This window comes from Phacochoerus africanus, chromosome 15 (genome assembly GCF_016906955.1).
Source record: "Phacochoerus africanus isolate WHEZ1 chromosome 15, ROS_Pafr_v1, whole genome shotgun sequence".
Classification (NCBI taxonomy): Eukaryota; Metazoa; Chordata; class Mammalia; order Artiodactyla; family Suidae; genus Phacochoerus; species Phacochoerus africanus.
In genome coordinates, this window is record NC_062558.1 from 16,451,119 (window position 1) to 16,470,744 (window position 19,626).

Below are 19,626 nucleotides of genomic sequence, written 5' to 3' on the forward strand. Positions count from 1 at the left end.
TGCTGTGGCTCTGGTGTAGGCTGGCAGCTATAGCTCCGATTCAACCCCTAGCCTGGGAACCTCCATATGCTGCGGGAGCGGCCCAAGAAATGGCAAAAAAAAGACAAAAAAAGTTAAAAATTAAAAAAAATAAAAGATATCTTATGTTACAATACCTTTCTTTCAATTCTTATTATATTTACAGTCCTAGAGTCAGAATCACAAGTCCCAAAATTTGATGGGATTTTCCCAAAAGAAAATTCCTTGCAGCTAATTAGCAAGAGGCATAGTCCCACTTACTCTGGGTTCCATTCCTACAGATTTTACTTTTAATGTTTTATGGCCTTTCTCCCAGCAAATCAGTACTCAGTCAATCATCCTGAATATTACGTAGTCTCTTCATCACATTGCAAAGCAACGCCTTTCCCATTTCTCCATCAGCTACATTATTTTTTTAAATCAGCACTCAAACACAACTCTCCTGTCAGGAGATGACCTCCAATACCATATCTCCACTCAACAGATGATCAGAATCTCCCCACACCCCCTCAGACACACCTTCCCTGGGGATCACACCTCTTCTCACATTCCTGCTGGGTTCTTTTCCCTTATTTGAAGCTACACTCCCGACTTTGAGCAGTGCAGTCATTGCCCTCTCCTACCCACAAATAGAATCCATTAAGGAAAAATTCATTCCAAGCTCATCTTCACATTGTGAGGAAGACTCTGTAAACCCCCAAAGGTCTAGAGGTTGAATTTCATTTGGAGAAGTACCCAGAAGTTCAACTGCTTATCCAGTGCTTATCCAAACTCTCAGAGTGGCCTAGGGATGTGCTGACAGGAAGGAATTAAGGTCCCACCAGGCACCGGGAAAACTCATTCTGTGGCCCTTCTCTGCATGCTGCTTCTGAGAAGAAGGCAGGAGTGTGGGAGAGGATGCTGAGGGAAGAGCAGGTCAGGAGGCCCCGCTCCAGCCTTCCAGAGCCTCGGAGAAGGCTTCTTCTTCATGCTGGGCTTCCAACTGGGAAGACCTACTCTGACTGCCGTGAAACACTCATCTATAAGGAAAGTGCTGTGGGGACTCCTTTCCTAAAATTAATTGACCCTCCAACTTGAAGACTAAATAGCTTTGCAAGGTAGTGAGGCACCAAAGCACCATTGTTTCCTTGGTTTTAAAAGGTGATGTTTGCAAATGAAGAAAATAAGACTTGGGGAAGAGAAAAAGACAAAAAGTCTTTTATTTTAAAACCCCAAGGATGGCTATCAGCTACTTAAGCTCTGAGAGTATAGAGCTGAAAATTCATCAGTTTAGTAACTTGATTGAAAACAAAGCCCTTATTTGATTTTTTTTTAAATTGACGTGGCTGGAAATCTGAGCTTTAGCAAACACAAAACTACTAAGATCGCTGTTTGATTTGAATGCGGACAATTTAGGGAATTGAGGTATTAAGCCGCGAAACAGAGCATAGAATTAAGACACTTGCCAAACCACCTTTTCCTCCCCAGAGCTTCATTTTAATCATTTAAGAGAAAAGATGGCTGTTTTATCTTTGAGCACATCCACAGCAGTGGCGGAGGAACTATCTCATTGTCACTAACACTCATCAATGCCAGTAAATTGCATCTCCCTTGTGATCCAAAGGGACAATTTAGAGGATGTTCTAGCTGGTCCCTTATGATGACTGACAGGCTGTCTCTAGGGCTGAATCCCATTCCCTGGCCTCTGTGTGGAGTTCAGAACAGGTAGATGAAGCACTAAGATAAGGCCTTCCATAGGTCCTTCCTTCTGGAAGAGAAAAAAAGGCTCTAATTCAACAAGCACATATCTTCTCAAATTTCCCAAAAATAGGGATAAGATTCTTTTACAAATTTTTTAATTTTTATTTTTCATTATAGTTGATTTACAATATTGTGACAATTTCTGCTGTACATCAAAGTCACTTAGTTTTATATATTATCTATATCTGAATGTAGATATACATTATTTTTTATATTCTTTTCCATCATGGTCTAAGAAAAAGATTCTTTTAAGATCAATGTTGGCCTTTTCATTGATTAATAGCACTAAGAAAGAACAAAAAAAGAGAGGAAGTTTGATTATTTAAAAAAAAATTTACAGGTGTTCCCGTCATGGCTCAGCAGTTAACGAATCTGACTAGCATCCATGAGGATGCAGGTTTGATCCTTGGCCTTGCTCAGTGGGTTAAGGATCTGGCGTTGCTGTGGCTGTGGTGCGGGCCAGTGGCCACAGCTCCAGTTCAACCCATAGTTTGGGAACCTCCATGTGCCTCAGGTGCGGCCCTGAAAGCAAAAAAAGCAAAAAAAAAAAAAAAATTTAAGGAGTTCTCATTGTTGCTCAGCGGGTTTTAAGCCTGACTAGTATCCATGAGGATTCATTTTCTGTCCCTGTCCTCCGTCAGTGGGTTAAGGATCCAGCATTGCTGTGGCTGTGGTGTAAGCCAGCAGCTGCGATTCAACACCTAGACTGGAAACTTCCATATGCCGTCGGTGCAGCCCTAAAAAAGAAAAAAATACATTTTAATAAGTGATTTTCTTGCATTCAAGTAAACCAAAACATTAATGAATACCCAGATCTGTCAGGAGAAAAGGAAAACATTCCAAGAGAGGAAAAAATCTGAACTTCCTTTGACTGTAAAATACCAAATAATATAATGCCTACTTACATAATATAACTGTCCATAGGAAGTGGGCTAGCTCAAAAAGAAAGCTCTTACGTCTCCAGGGGTTTTGTGGTATATAGAGTAAATGGGCCACTTCGCTGAGACAAGACTTGCAAAGCACTGAATCTCGTTCTCATAGAAAGCCAGGTACCTGGGGAGATGCAGTTTCTCCTAAAGCTCCTACGAAACACCTGCATATAGGTGATGGAAAATTAGCTTTCTGCTGAAAAACACATCGGGATTCTCACTATCATTTCTTCCCTAGAATTATGGAACCACAAAAACCTAGGAAGCTATGTGGAGGAGGAGAACAAGTAGGAACATGACAGTACAATGTTCAACAAGGAAATAAGATAATGATACATGTTTCCCAAATGGGAGCAGCTTCTGTGGAAGCTGTGCCATGGTAACCCATGGTAACCACCCCAAGGAAGGATCAGGATCCTCTCCCATCATCAGCAGCAGCTAAGCAACTGCTAAGCTAACTCCCCTCTCCCCCCAGGTGCATTGCCTTCATTGACTGATGATTCAAGAACATGAGCTGTAGAGGAAGGTAGCTTGTGTTCACATACTGGCTCCACCATTTTTTCCTTTCATGATCTTGAGCAAATTTCTTGACTTCTATGCCCTGGTTTCCCCATCTGGAAAATAAAAATGAACATAACATAGCCTCATAAAATTGTTGGGAAGATTAAACGCATAAAGCATATAAAATGTTTATCATCGTGCATGGAGCACCCCATCAAGGTAAGCCAGTGTTGTTGTTCTATTTATCTTTTCAAGAGCTGTATTAAGGTTCTAGCAGCATCTTCATTTATCAGGGAGGATAGAGTTAAGGAGGAGATGTTACCTGTCCCGTTACACATTGTTGGCATCCCAGACAGTACCTGTGTCTCCAAAACATCTAGCTCCAAATTAAGACCCTTTTCTCTGAGCCCCACTCTTTCTCCACTCTTCCAGGACCCCCACTTTGAAAAACGCTGGCTTAAGTTAATGCAAACTATCACAGATCAATGGTATTTGACTGAATAACTAGCGTTCGGGAGTTCTGGGAAAATGCGCAATCTTCCCAGACTACACAACTTTTAATACTAGAAACTAACATTCTTGGGCTATCTACAGTCAATCCCAAACATTCAAAGACTCCTTAAAAGACATATGTCTTTACTAAGTGTATATGATCCCACTAAAGTAGTAGTTCTTAAGTTTTGTTGAGTCTTGGAAGTCCTTGGAGGATCAGATCAAAGAAACGGACACTTTCTCCAGGAGAAAAAAAAAATGCACATACACATACTCACAAAATATGCATATAATTTCAGTGGGTTCAGAGACTTGAGGAAGTCCATGAAATCCAGGCTAGGAATCCTGGTTCTGAAGTTGCAGAGGTCTGGAATGAGATTCCATCTACAAAGATGCTTTTCTTCTATCTGGCTATCCCCTCCCTGCTTGCTTTGCTTTGTTTCTGCTGGATTCCTTCCCCTTCTCTCCCTGCTTTCCTTCCTATCTATCTCTACCTCTCTTATTCTTCCCTTCTCAATACTCCACCCCCTTCCTACCTTGGCCATCAGACAAAGCCACTATCAAAGTTCTCTTGCACCCCGCCTCCCCTCTGTATCCTTCCTGACCAGCTGATTCCGGACAGGAATCCGATAACTTATCAATAGGCATAGGTTGCTCTGTAGGAATATTGGCCAGCTTAGGAAACAGCCTTTCTTTGAAGGATAGCAGATCAGAACTTCTGACTCCATCGGGGTTGTTTTCTCCTACTTCTCCAGTAAATGTGGCCACTTTCCATTAAGTATACGCAGATTCACCATATCCTGTTTTCAAGGAAACAGATTCACTAACAAGTTAACACTGCCGGTATAGATATCTGGGCACTCATTTGTCCTACATGTGTGACTTTTTCATGGTGCCCATCAACTTAGCAGTGAACCACTCAGAAAAAGATATATTGAAACAGAAAGAGTCTCCATTTAAGCAACCCTCACGTTAACATGTGTCTATCTGTACTGGGTTTCTTGTTTCCTTTCAATGTGTGAGTCAGTTGCACTTAATAACAGTTATTTTTAATCTTTTAAAATTCACAATGCAATCCTTTGGAACCCTTGGTCAACTTTCATATTTTTTCTGGTTTGCTCATTTATTCCAGGGCATTGTTTTGTTTTGTTTTGTTTTACTTTTTTTAAAAATTATAGTTGAATTACAATGTCTTGCCGATACCTGAGGTACAATAAAGTGACCCAGTCATATGTAGATATATATATTCCCTTTTTATATTATCTTCTATCGTAACTTTTATAATCTTATATTTAAGTTTTTATATACATTCTGCCCATAGAGTTGCCTAATATGAAAATCTGGTTAAGTAATTATAAGAATGTTTTGAAAACCTCAAATTGAAATAAAGTATAAAATATTGGACTAAAATATTTAAATGAAATATTGTTCAAAGGAGTTGTCTCACAGTTTGCCTTTTGATGCATTTTATGCCTCTATAATATTTCATCATCAAAAAATCCTAAAAGTCGTTATTTCCATTCCTAAGCAAATAAAAATGCTTTGTGAATACCCAAGAATTTTCTAGAAGGATGCTTTTCAAGAGAATTGTCCTTTGTATTTTCCATGTGGAAGTTTCCACAAACACCAACTAAGATATGATGACCTTGTTTTATTAAGTCAGGTTTACCACCATAAATGTGCTTCAAATTATAAATGGGACATTTTGTGAACTGCTGGGTATGCAAAATTCAAGGAGAGGGGTAAATGCTTTATATGAACATTACACATTTAGTTCAGAGTTTTCTGAATATTTCATAGCAACTTCATTGGCTTTTCTGCTTACTATAATGATCATTTAAGGTTCTGTTACTGTGAAGTCATTCACTGGACGGAAACATTTTTTATAATTTGGAAAGAAAAAAAAACATATAAAATGAATAGCATTGGCAAATGTTTCTAATCATTTCCTTAAAATACCAAACCACCAAACAATCTTTTTATTTACTACGTTTTGCTTTGGTACATAAATCAAAGGACAATAACAAGCCTAATGTCAAAGAAACTTTTTGACACTTCATACATCTGAGCAAGCTTAGCCGATAAACAGTTTAGATGAAGTTATGGTTTGAAATATGCTTCCCAAGAGGACTGTGGTTCATAAATTGCTATCAGGCTACCTCTGTCATTATTGATTTGAGACTCACTCAAAGTACACACAGCTATTACTAAGTCTAACATTACCTGACCTGCTTTTTCAGAGAATGATATTTGGTTATCCAAGGACAACTAACCATCCTTCCTAGAAGAAGCACGCAATTTGCTTGTCATCATAAACTATTGTGTTCTATCTGAAATTTGACCAACACTTAAAAGAGGTGGAAAACACTTAAAAGGGGTGGAAATGTAATATTTTTCATGGATTAAGCAATTTTAATACTCCTAGCTGGTGTTCAATAAGTGGTTTTAGAACAACTGTACTGCAAGAGCTTAGAAAAATGAGAGAATGTTTTAATATGTCAAACAAAAGAAATCTACATCGGAGCGTTTTGTGATTATATGATAATTTATTACATCGGTGTCTTCTTTGCAGTTAAGTGTTTTTAAGAAGCTCATTAGAATTAAATCCACAGTCCAATCAAATGTTAGTCACATAATATGTCACATAATAATAATTCCTCTCCCTGCCCGTGGAAACCAACTGCCCTGGAAGCCCCAAGTGAGGGCTGCAAGTATGGAACAGTTTATGTGCTCCAACCTGTACTGTGCCCTCTGCCTTGGGGATTTGGGAAATGTCAGGAAAAGATCAGAGCAAGGATCCTGCTACTTTTTATTCAGATCCTCTGGTCTTAACCTTGAAGGAAACACTTAAAGGTTAGTTATGACCTGATCGCTCTGCATTACATTTGTCAGCAGTGACCCGGCTTCATGAAGGCACAGAACCAAAGAGTTTTAGAAACGGACCCGATGAGTGTCAGCAACCGCTCCAGAGGTGACAAATTTATGAATTTTATCAGCCTGCCTCTTAAAAGTGCTGGTAAGTTAAACAGTCAGAGGTGGAAGTTCCCCGCGAGCCCTCTTAATCATCTGAGAGGCTGCCTGACTGCTCGTCAGAGAAGAGCTGGGCACATAAAAGCTTGACCGTGTCACTTGCACGTGAAGAAACCAGCCCAACATAGAGGAAAACTTTTGCCTTTCCTAGTTTAAAAACCACATTTATATGTCCCGGACACTGCGTGATCTCAAGCATATTGGATAACTCATTTGGGGAAATACCGCTTTTGCACTGGTCTCCTATACTTGCAGGACGCTTTCCAGAGGCTTCCACAGTAACTTGTGCTAACTTCACACAACCACCTCCTCAGTTCTCTGAATGAGAAAGCAGGTTTTGCCAAAGCAAACTTGAATTTACCTCGGTTTTTTGACCCTTGGCTGGCATTGCTTAGGAACCAGGATGCCTATGGGGAACAGAGATCCCTCTTCTCATTCATAATTTACACGCTACATGGCACTGAACTTGTAGAAACTGTGCAGATCCTGGGGAGTATTAAAAGGCTCTGGAGATCCCTATCAGCGGCTTCACTCGCCCACCCTTTTCACCCAAAATAAAAATCAAACCAGTTTGTTTTGGATCACGTTAAATAGGAAACACCAGACCTTTTCGAGTTTGTCGTTATTTCTCATTAAAACAGAGCCTCTAGTTGCAGAACATCTTTTTTTAGGTTTTAAACCCTAGAAGCTTTCTTTCATAAGGACCTTGGGAAACTTCCCCAGAACTGGTTTACTCCTCTAAAAAGTCTCTAAAAAACGCACAGGGCGTTTCACTCTGATAAAGCACTCCCGACACGCAACTATTAACCTTTGAACAAAGGGCCTGCATCCCCTTCTCTCCTGACCTCCAATCCCACAATTCTGTGCTGTGGCTCTGGCCTCACTTCAAAGCCCCGCAGCCCGAGAGGGGCTGCACTTATTCTATTTATTTCCTTCTTCCTCCCCCACTCCTTCCCCTGTGCTCGCTCCCTCTTTCTCTCCCTCTCTCTCTTTTTTTCACTCTCTTCTTGTAACTTTATTGCCTTTGATAGAAAAATGTCTAATCTCTCCATCTTCCCACAACTTTACAGTTCTCCCAACAGTGTGCTTGCTCTTTTATTTCCTGGATTCCAGGAAAAGTCCAAGAATCTCGTGTTGTAATTTTAAATGGCTACGTGAGTCTCCACTGGGGAGCTATCTCTGCTCTGCAGCTTGGAACAATACTATTTTAGGCAAAATAAAGAAAACCTGACCTCAAATTAGTAGGCAAATCGGATCATTACCTGATACCCAAAACAATGCTTTCTTTGAATTAAAGGATGTAAGCACTGGAAAGAATGCCGAAGCCCTGTCCTAGCTCCTGTTCCAAGATAAGAGGCCCACAGAGGCTACATCATGCATCCAAAGTCACAGGGCCCTTTGCCATAGAGGCAGAAATGGCCCCTTCATCCAGGACCGTTCGTGGTGACACCAGCATCTCCCTGTGTGTGAAGAGCTGTGTCCTTTGTCCTGGGTGATGGTCATAGAAAAGCACTGACCACACGTCCCTTTTTTGGCTGGGCAGATATGAACTAGGGCGATTCTGCATCCCACATCCACCTAAAGACCCAGCCTTTGGGGTTAGAACAGTCCGCTTTGACACTGCATTTGCTTCTTTCTATTTCTTTTTCCCTCCTTTCTGAGAGAAGAGAAACATCATCAAACAAGAACTACACAGAAAATAAGATTAAACTTACAGTCAGAGGACTGTAGAATTTCCGAGAGGACAGGCACCTTGCACTCTCAGAGTCCCTGCTTTTTATCTCACCTTTGAGGTCACTTGGCTTGGGTTAGTGACCTGGTTGGTGAAGGAGCTGGGAGCAGAAGGCCTGGTTTACAACTACCGAATTTCTGCTCACTCGTAATGGGGAATATGCACATTACTGGACATCGCTAGTAATGCCTTTAATTCACTGTGTGCATGTGAATCGCACCTAATTACTTTTGTATTTCAAGAATCTGTGATACATCTCATAAATTCCCATTCAATCATGTAATTACTCCTAAAATCTTTTATAAATACAACTCCTTATGCTGTTCCCACAATGGTCTTACATATCAAATATCACATTTATCATTCTTCCGGGCAACGCCCTAAACATATAAAATTTCTTTCATGCTGGATTTCAAGGAAAATTTCCACTTTGGTCTCCTCACTGTTTTGTTTTTTTTTTCCCCTGTGATAATCAGAAGGCAATATCGATTTCATTTTATTTTAAGAAACATCCCGATGAATGGTTTCTGTATAAGGTTTAGGAATTTTAAGGAAAACAAATTGTCCCCTATTCATGTTTGTTTTCACCTTGAAGAATAAAGTCCCACGAGTCAAAGTTTATAGTCAATCAAAAAAAGGCACATTACTCTCCCATTTTAATGGTAGAACAGGGACCTTTAACTTTCCTAGAGGCTTTGCTTTAGAGTTTATGCAGAGCAGAACTTCCTTAATGCTGGTAATCAGACCCACAGGATGCATGTTAATCGTTCCTGACATGTAAAACTATCTACAATATCTCAGCTAATAACACCGTGGCAGACACTTCACTTCTGGAAAGTGCGGTATTGAAACCAATTATGTGTCTGTTGAATGACCCTCCCCCACCTCCCCCAAGACCTTAGTGTAGCTCATTCCAATAATGTCAAAATTTTAACTCCAAAATAGCAGCCAAGAGGCTGAACTACAGACCCAAGTTAAAATGTATACCTTCACTGGCTGGTTAGAGATGACTGCCAACCCAAAATACACTCAGGCAAGATCTCATTGTACAATCCTACAGAAGCAGACAACTGATACAGTTTCACCATAGCTAAAAGCTTCAAAGAAAACATTATGTAAAGATCAGTTACTACAGGCTGCATTGATACTTCCTTGTAAAATGTTGACATTGATTTCTATCCAGGCTTTGAAAACCGTCGCATCAATGAAAGTTCTTGTCTGCAAGAAATAGAAACCTACTCTGATTATCATAAGGGAAGGGGTGAGGGGAGGGGGTGAGGAAGGGGATTGAATGGCAGGAAGCCAGAGGACCAGGCTGGGAAAGCACTCTGGAACCCAGCAGGCTGCCCCAATCCCAGTGCCCAATGCCCTCCATCCTTCCTCCGAGGCACACTACTTATTCAAGGTCCAAAGTCCCAGGAGACATCTGATTCCTGATGCTAAACCACCCAGCCACCACCAGGAGGAGAGAGGGTCTGGCCCTTTTAGCCAGCTGTGCGGCGACTTAGGACTCCACACAGAGAGACCTCATGGAAAGAGGACAGGGGACTAATAAAAGGGAGGCTGGATGATGGAGTAGCACTCACACATACACACACACACACACACACACACACACACGCACGCACACTCACAACAAAGCTTTACTATAGGTGTGTTCTTTTCATTTGTGTTGTTGTTTTTTTTTTTTTTAAGCCTTTGAATTGGGAGAATAATTTTCAATTTCTGGCAAGGTCCACTTTGAGTTTTAGAAATCAAATGCCTCAAGTGGGAAAAAAAAAAAAAATTGATGTGTTTTCATACCAATGTCTGTGCCACAGCAAATACAGTTGTCAAATGGACCCTGGGCCCTGCCTGACTCCAATCATAGAGACGTGGTTGGAACAGCAAAATAACCTGTCCTAAGGTCTTGGCCCCTTGTACTAGAACACAAGATTCTGCCATTTCTTAGCTAAAAAAGATACTTTCAAATTGAGTTCCCATGTTTTGTGAGCTGAAGTCTCATCTTTCTCATATTCACTCGGCTTACAGTCTCATTTCCTTGGTGCAAAATGTGAAATGGAAAAGCATTGTTTGCATATAAATATTTCACTAATTCATGGCCAGACTGCAACGCAACACAGAACTTTACTCTTTGGGATATTTTTACCATTTGAATAAATAAAATAAAAATCAACTTTTTAAAAAGTCAAGATAATTCTTCATTGCACCTCTGCTTACTAAATTCCAGATGCTGTCCTTTAAAAAAATTTTTAAGTGTTCATACTAAGAATTTTGCCAGATATAAGCACATTTTCGTCAGATTTTAAGTCTTCAAAACCTGACCCTCAGAGTCCCCCTCGTGGCGCAGTGGTTAACGAATCCGACTAGGAACGATGAGGTTGCGGGTTCGATCCCTGCCCTTGCTCAGTGGGTTAACGATCTGGCGTTGCTATGAGCTGTGGTGTAGGTCGCAGACGCGGCTCGGATCCTGCGTTGCTGTGGCTCTGGCGTAGGCTGGCAGCTATAGCTCCGATTCGACCCCTGGCCTGGGAACCTCCATATGCCCAAGAAATAGCAAAAAGACAAAAAAAAAAAAAAACCTGACCCTCACTGTGGGAAATGAAGAAGTGAGAATTTGTAATTAGGTTTACTTTCTTAAAGAATTGTGGGGGAGGGGAGGGGGTTGGTTGAAGGGTACCAACTTTTGGTTCTAAGAGGAATAAATTCTGGAGATCTAACATACAGCATGGTAATTATAATGAACAATATTGTATTATATATTTAAAAGTTGCTAAGAGAATAGTAGATCTTAAATTTTCTCACCACACACACACAAATGGTAACTATGTGAGGTCCCAGATATGCTAATTAACTTGATTGTGCTAATCATTTCACAATATATGTGCATATTAAATCATGATGTTGTACATCTTTTTTAAAAACCACATTGTACAATCAAAATATACCCTACTTTTGTCAATTATACCTCAATAAATCTGGAAAAATAATAAATCAGTAAAAAATGTTTCCCATAAAAAATAATAATAATATAGAAAGATAATTCAGATTAATAAATGCCAAATAATAAAAGCTCTTTATAAATATTTACTAATTGAATGAATAATAACTACATTTACATCAGCACTAACTGTGCCAGGCCCTGTTCTACTTACTCTATATCTGTTGCCTCATTTAATCCTTACGGTGGCCCAGCGAACTAAGTATTGTTTTTGTACCTATTTTACAGATGACAAAGCTGAGACACAGAATAACTGTGCTGGAAGAGTCCTAGCCAATCCAATAAGTCTGGCTCCGGAGTCTATCTTAAACTTAATAGTTGTTATAATACCTCTCTGGATAAGTTCTTCAAGAAAGGTAATGGAAGGTCTCCAATTAATGTAATTTAAATATAAGTGCACAATAAGTTGTGATCATTGAAATCATCCTCCACCATTATTTTAGGTCAAAAAGAGATACAATTTCACCCTCACATAGTAAAGCCTACAAACCTGGAAGAAAGGACCCCCTTCCAAAAAGTAGATATATTTAGACAACTCTCCCCAAAGTGATTGTGTATTCCCCATCCGAAACCAAGTGCATTTGTTTCCTCCAATATTACTCTTGTCAAGCTATGACCTGGGAGGGTTTTGCTTGGGGTTCGGAGGATGCTCCACACCACACAGAGTTACACCTACATAGACAAGCCAATCAAACTAGTTACTCGATGCTCTGGGAAGGCCAGGGGTAGTCCTGGTGGTCTGAGACAAGAAAGCATCTGGAGAGACAGCTGATGTACAGCCATAGAAGTGCTTAATGATCGAAAGCATCAAATGCCTGCTGGTACACTGAACCATACATTAAAATCCCTGTGTAAATAGGGTCTCAAACAGCCAATCTTTAGGACAATGAATGGAGGTGGTGGAGGATTTGGTGGGGTTTTGCTTTTTTTGTGTGTGTCTTTTTAGGGCTGCACCGTGGCATATGGAGGTTCCCAGGCTAGGGGTGGAATCAGAGCTGTAGCTGCCAGCCAACACCACAGCCACAGCAAAGCCAGATCTGAGCCATGTCTCCAATCTACACCACAGCTCACAGCAACACAGGAACCTTAACCCACTGAGCAAGGCTAGGCATCACACCCTCATTCTCGTGGATACTAGTCGGGTTTGTTAACCACTGAGCCATGATGGGAACTCCTGGTCTTTTTTTTTTTTTTAAGGAGCAAGATTTTGTTTTATTGCACCCTAATTATCTAAGAATAAGTTTGTTGTTTCGTGTTTTTTTGTCTTTTTAGGGCTGCACCCTCAGCATATGGAGGTTCCCAGGCTAGGGGTCAAATCAGAGCTGCAGCTGCCGGCGTGCAACACAGCCGAAGCAACCTGGAATCTGAGCCGCATCTGCAGTGTACACCACAGCTCACAGCAATGCTGGATCCTCAACCCACTGAGTAAGGCCTAGGATCAAACCCGAGTCCCCATGGATGCCAGTCAGATTCGCTAACTGCTGAGCCACAACAGGAAGTCCTGAGAGTAAGTTTTTTATTGAATGAAAGATCCCTTTCTTTTTTTTTTTTTTTTTTTTTTTTTTGCTTTCTAGGCCCTCACTTGCTGCATATGGAGGTTCCCAGGCTAGGGGTTGAATCGGAGCTACAGCTGCTGGCCTACACCACAGCCACAGCCACGCCAGATCTGAGCCACATCTGGGACCTACACCACAGCTCATGGCAATGCCAGATCATTAAGCCACTGAGTTAGGCCAGGGATCAACCTGCAACCTCATGGTTCCTAGTCGGATTCGTTTCTGCTGCGCCAGGACAGGAACTCCAAATGAAAGATTCTTTCAATTCTACAGTGCATTATTACAATTTTAAAGTGTTTCACGCAAATGATTTCATATAATCCCATAATAATCCTTTTTTCCATTATCCCTATATGGCCCCCCTCCTCCCTTCTCCCCACTGGTAACCACTAGTTTGCTCTCTAGCTGTGAGTCTACTTCTTTGTTGTTTTATTCATTAGTTTGTTGTATTTTTTAGATTCCACATATAAGTGATATCATACAGTACTCACCTTTCTTTGTCTGATCTTAATGCCCCCCAAGTCCATCTACGTTACTGTAAATGTCAAATTTTCATTCTTTTTGATGGCTGAGTAACATTCCATCATATAATTATACCACATCATCTTGATAGACACCTAGTTTGCTTCCATATCTTGGCAATGGTAAATAGTGCTTCTAGGATCATAGGGGTGCATATATCTTTTCTAATTAGTGCTTTTGCTTTTTTCCAAAAGAAGCAAATGAGTGTGTTTTGAGAGATGGACTGAATAGCCTTGAAGAATACAGCAACTAGTAAAAAGTGTTGCAAGAGTTCCCTTTGTGGCTCAGCGTTTCATGAACCCGATTAGGATCCATGAGGATGTGGGTTTGATCCCTGGCCTCAGACAGTTGGTTAAGGATCCTGAGTTGCTGTGAGCTATGGTGTAGGTTGTAGACGAGGCTCGGATCACGAGTTGCTGTGGTGTAGGCCAGTGGCTGCTACAGCTCCAATTCAACCCCTAGCCTGGGAACTTCCATATGCTGCGGGTGCAGCCCTAAAAAGCAAAAACAAAACAAACAAAAAAACAGTTTTGCAGACGCACCAGAGCGAGTAGACCCTGTCACCCTCAGTTCCTACACTCGCTGCTGCCATTGAAGCCTCTGCTCAGAGCAACTGGAACAGAATGATGTTTACATTTTATCAGTGTTTTATTTTCAATTAAACATCTCAGCTGCTATTTACATAGTTGAATGGCACGGCATTTATTCTGTGCCATTTGATGTTATTTCTTCGTAAATATTTCTCCAACTGGGGACCTAAGTTCAAATCAGTTGTGAAAATGTCACCAAAAGTAAAATAAACTTTAATTTAACCTTGATCACAAATTATTGTTAAGCTAAAGCTGAAAACCTGTAAAAATTTAAAATGGAAGGCCAAAGGAATTAACCGAGATGCACGTGGCTTGGAATGTAACCTGTTTTTGCACTTCCTGGGCCTTTGAGGATTTAGGGTGAGTTCATTCAATTGGGAGCAAGTGACAGTGGAGGGTGAAGATGGAGAGAGCTGTGGGGAATGACACATGGGGCTCTTCTCCAGGCTCTCTCCTCCCCAACCTGCAGGTCCATTCTGGAAGCGGTCACCCCTGGAATGCCTCATGTTTCTCACTAATAGTTTCTGCTACCCAACCAGTGCCTCTGTCCAAGATCATTCATCATGGCTGGAAATCTCCACTCTATCTGCATCCAAAACCCCCAGGGCCAAGCAGGTCAGCATCAAATTCAGAATGGAAATAAAAATGTAAGAGGGTCTGCTAGCTTTTTTTGTGCTGCTACCCCCAGAACATTCTATTCTTGTTCTCTCTTTCATGCAGACAGAAGCCCAAGGAAATAGACAATGTTTTAGACATACTTTTTAACATTTACTTGTTGGTTTCTTCCAGTTTTCTAGATTCTGACATAGAAATCTGAATATAGGAAAACAGGCTATATTGGGGTAGAACTTGCCTCAGAGGTACACAGCGTAAAAGTCAATAATCACAACTATATAATGTGACTTGAGAAATTCCAATCATGCCATTAGCCCCCCCCCCCCCCCCCAGAATTCCACTGGCTTGGCAGATACCAAATATGAGGGTATGGTTACGCTGTCTTCTAAACTCCCAGGAGCTCTGGAGGGATAAACCATCACACTGGTGTCAGTCATTCTTAGACTTTTTTTCTGAGCATGCTACATGAAATAATGCCTAAGAATGTGACAGAGAAAGAGGTGAGATCATTTGGGGGTGGGGGTGACATGATGTCAAAGAAATTCAACAATTCACCACTTTTGCCAAAGTACCAAATTTGCCTGGGTTTGGAGAAATAAGATAACCCCTCCTCTATTTAGTCAGTAAATTCCAATGCCTTCAGCAGTTAGGCAGGTGACACAAATTACACAAATCAACTCTGTGTAAAGCAGCAGAGGGTGACAGAGCCCGTGATGATCCAAGAAGCACAAAACTTATCACAATTGCAAATCCAAAAAGAAAATTATGAAAGAATGTGGCCGGCCACATTCTAGACAGCCGCTAGCCCTTTTTTTTTTTTTTTTTTTTTTTGTCTTTTCTAGGGCCGATCCCATGGCATATGGAGGTTCCCAGGCTAGGGGTCCAATCGGAGCTGTAGCTGCCCGCCTACACCACAGCCACAGCAACACGGGATCCGAGCCGCGTCCGCAACCTACACCATAGCTCACAGAAACGCTGGATCGTCGAACCACTGAGCAAGGCCAGGGATCGAACCTGCAACCTCATGGTTCCTAGTCGGATTTGTTAACCACTGAGCCACGACGGGAACTCCTGACAGCTGCTATCTTTTGATCCTAATTTAGTCTAACTTGGATGAAGTTCTTTTTTTTTTCTTTATTTTTCTAATGGCTGCTTATGGAAGCATATGGAAGTCCCTGGGCCAGGGATTGAATCTGAGCCACAGATTTGACCCATACCACAGTTGCAGCAGCAACACTGGATCCTTTAACCCACTCTTTCAGGTGTGAGATCAAACCTATTCCTCCACAGTGACCCGAGCTGCTACAGTTGGATTCTTAATCCACTTCATAAGAGCGAGAACTCTGTAATAAAGCTCTTATGCAAGAAAGCTATTATTCAGGAGTTAAATTAACATGATTCGGCTTGAATCATGAATGCTTGTTCAGCATGCTCATGAAGGCTTGTTAAATCAAAAGGACTGAAAGAGAGTCCAACTTCCAACTGAAGGGCAGTCCTGAATCCAGTTCTCCCTTATTTGCACAAATTTTTCCCAAGATGGTGATGGCCATTCGTGTGGTTGCTTGAAGAAGTCTCGCATTACTAGAAATAAATTGGCAACATCTGACAGAGCTGTTCAGGGAAAGGCACAGGTTGGACCTTTGGGTGCTCAGGACAAGAAAGCCAAATGTTCATCAGCAGCATTCAAAGAAATACTACTTTAAATTATTTTCTTTTGTTTCCATAACTGAGAAAAGAAGCTAGCTCTTCCAGTGCCTACCTCAGAGTGGTATTATGCATATTAATCATGTAAATGCCTTGCAGATATTTGAAGATGAAAAGGATGAGCCAGTATCAAGCCACAAAGTGGCAGCCAAGACATCCATAATTATTAGAGCAAAACAGGAAGGAGGCACCACGAAGAAACTTGGAAGCAAGACAGCACTGTATTTGTTTCTGTGCAAACCTTTTAATAATAAAACCTCTGAACTCCTCTTCAGATGAAAAGAGGCTCAACTGTGTCTTTAATAAGATCACTCTATATTGGAGCACAATATAGTGATAAAGAAGATTTAATAAAGCATTTTGTCTTTTTATTACTGTGATTTGATGCAACATATCTGCTCATCCAAGCAAGATGTTTAACTTCAAAAGAAGTTCTGTCCACCCTCCCCCTCTGGCCAATAAATAACTCCAAGGGGGAAAAAAGTATGATATATTTGGAGCATCTCATGATGCTGAGTGATGAAAAGATTCATCATTTTTTTCTACTATGGACATGGTCTTTAATTAGTCCTTTAATTTACTCCCATAACTAGGAGAATTTGTAAGACTTTAACTCTTGCTAGTTATTAAAACACATGGTAAAGTAACTTGGGAAAAAATCTAATTTGTCAACAACCATGGTAAAACTTCCCTATTTCAATGATCTCGGATAAATCCGTTAGACTGGGCACTTTTATTTTATTTTATTTTATTTTATTTTATTTTACTTTTCCTGGAGGTTCCCAGGCTAGGGGTTAAATCGGAGTTGCAGCCATCAGCCTACGCCAGAGCGACAGCAGTGCAGGATCTGAGCTGCGTCTGCAACCTACACCACAGCTCCTGGCAATGCCAGATCCCCAACCCACTGAGCAAGGCTGGGGATCGAACCCAAGTCCTCATGGATGCTAGTCGGGTTCGTTAACCACTAAGCCATGAGGGAACTCCCCCGGGCATTTTAGGAATAAACAAAATTAAGTCATAAAACTGTTGGCATAGAATTCTCTGTACTATGACAACTTTATTCTCAGCATCATTTTTTTACATAAATCTATAACTAGGTTCAGTTCTTCAGTTTTAAATTATGGAGTTTCCATCGTGGCTCAACAGTTAACACTGAGGATGAGGGTATGACCCCTGGCCTTACTCAGTGGGTTAAGGATCAGGCATTGCCGTGAGCTGTGGTATAGGTTCGCAAATGTGACTCAGATCCCATGTTGCTGTGGCTGTGGCATAGGTTGGCAGCTACAGCTCCGATTCCACCCCTAGCCTGGGAACCTCCATATGCCACAGGTACGGCCCCCAAAAGACTAAATAAATAAATAAATAAATAAATAAATAAATAAATAAAATTATGGCCAGGCTAAGGCTGGAAACATAAATAGAATGTCTAAGGGGTTAAGGAACTGACTTTTGGAATTAGTTTGCCTTTTTTTTTTCTAAGTCTTCTGAACAATTATATTAGTATAGATGACCAGATTAGCTGGACAGCCATCCTGAGTCTATACATAAGAACACTTTAGACAAGTCCATTCAAATAAACTGATAGAGATCAGTTGAGTAAGCCTGGATAAAAATGAGAAGAAAAAGGACAATCCACAGGGGAAACTTTAAAATATATATATATATCAGCAAAGACAGAAGGGAGAGGAAGCAGCTCAGTCAATCAATATCCTAACTGTACTATGTCTCAAAGCTACTTGGCCTTTTTTGCACAAAAACTTGGCTGTATTAATGAATCAACAGGCTCTCTTGGAAGCAGGCTTAAATCCTCAGGTAAGCACACAGAAGGAGGAAAAAAAAGGAGTGTCTCAGAAAAGCCTACAGGCCACATTGTTAAGCAACATGATTTCTAAGTGACACAAACAGGTAAGAGTAGACATTCCCAACATTTCTCTTTTATTTAAACTGCATATTGGCACATCTTCCAACTACGGCTCCTTACTCCTACATTTGTACCTGAATTCAAACTCCACCTTCACCATTAACAGGGGCTCCATTTTTGTGAAAATGGAAATAATAAGACCCCCCATATGTGGTAATAATAAGGATTCCATGAGAAAACATACATAAATATCTTGTTCACACTCTTACTCACCAGCGTGCATACTCTGATTTCCAGTCCCACTGGTGTACTCTGAGCTGGGCCCCTGTATGAGCACCTTTTCTTTTTCTTTTCTTTTCTTTTCTTTTCTTTTTTTTTTTTTTTTAGGGCTGCACCCATGGCATATGGAAGTTCCCAAGCTGGGGTCAAATCAGAGCTGCAGCTGCCAGCCACAGCCATGCCAGATCCAAGCTGTGTCTGCAACCACAGCTCATGGCAATGCCAGATCTTTAACCCACTGATCGAGGCCAGGGATCAAACCTGCATTCTCAAGGATACTAGTCAGATTCATTTCCGCTGAGCCACAATGGAAACTCCTCCTGCACCAGCATCTTAATACTGCATTTATACAGTATAACACATTTGCATATTTTCCTACTAGTTTTTCTGCAATGATATGTATTCAAGATTACATCCAATAAATTCCAGACGTCCAGGTGAAATTTTCTTTTCTTATCGATGATCTCCTAGGAGTTCCCAATGTGTGCTGTGGGTTAAGAATCCAACTGCAGTGGATCTGGTCACTGCAGAGGCTCAGGTTCAATCTTCAGCCTGGGAACTTCCATGTGCAGCGAGTGCTGCCATAAAATTTTTTTTTCCCAGGTGCAATCATCTATTTATTGGGGGGAATTTTACCTGGATCTTTAGAAGCAGGTAGACACAGCTGAAAATTGCAGATTTCTAGAGAAGATAGCACATGCCATGGAAGGACATGGCCTGAATGGTCTTGCTTCTTGCAGCTAGGATGTGGGGTCCCCCACCAAACCTACCCACTGATGTTGGACAGCTAGGAGTCCAATCCCCACCTGCAAGGGGTAAGGAAGGTCCTGTTGAGGCCAAAGTGGTTTCAGCCAGTGGCGGCTCCATCCACCTCACTGCCAGCCAGTGCACTGGTGAGAACAGAGCCAGGCTGGAGAACAGACCCAGTTCAAGGAGAGCTCTGGGATTCGAGGCAAGTGATCCAAAGAGGGACTTGAAAGATGGGCTCTTACTGTGTTTACACAAAAACAGATTAACTCCATCCAGCTAAAGCAATCGAAAGAATTTCTTGATAGG

The 19,626-nt window shown here is 41.1% G+C and overlaps 1 long non-coding RNA gene across 1 annotated transcript in view; it reads right to left on the minus strand.

Annotated features, from left to right (window-relative positions):
* Positions 1 to 2,470: 2,470 nt before the first annotated feature.
* Positions 2,471 to 19,626, minus strand: part of LOC125115766 (uncharacterized) — a 55,220-nt gene continuing 38,064 nt past the window's right edge. Inside the window, exon 3 of the long non-coding RNA XR_007132167.1 lies at positions 2,471 to 3,301. This is a non-coding gene — a long non-coding RNA (uncharacterized LOC125115766). The remainder of the gene's footprint in view (positions 3,302 to 19,626) is intronic.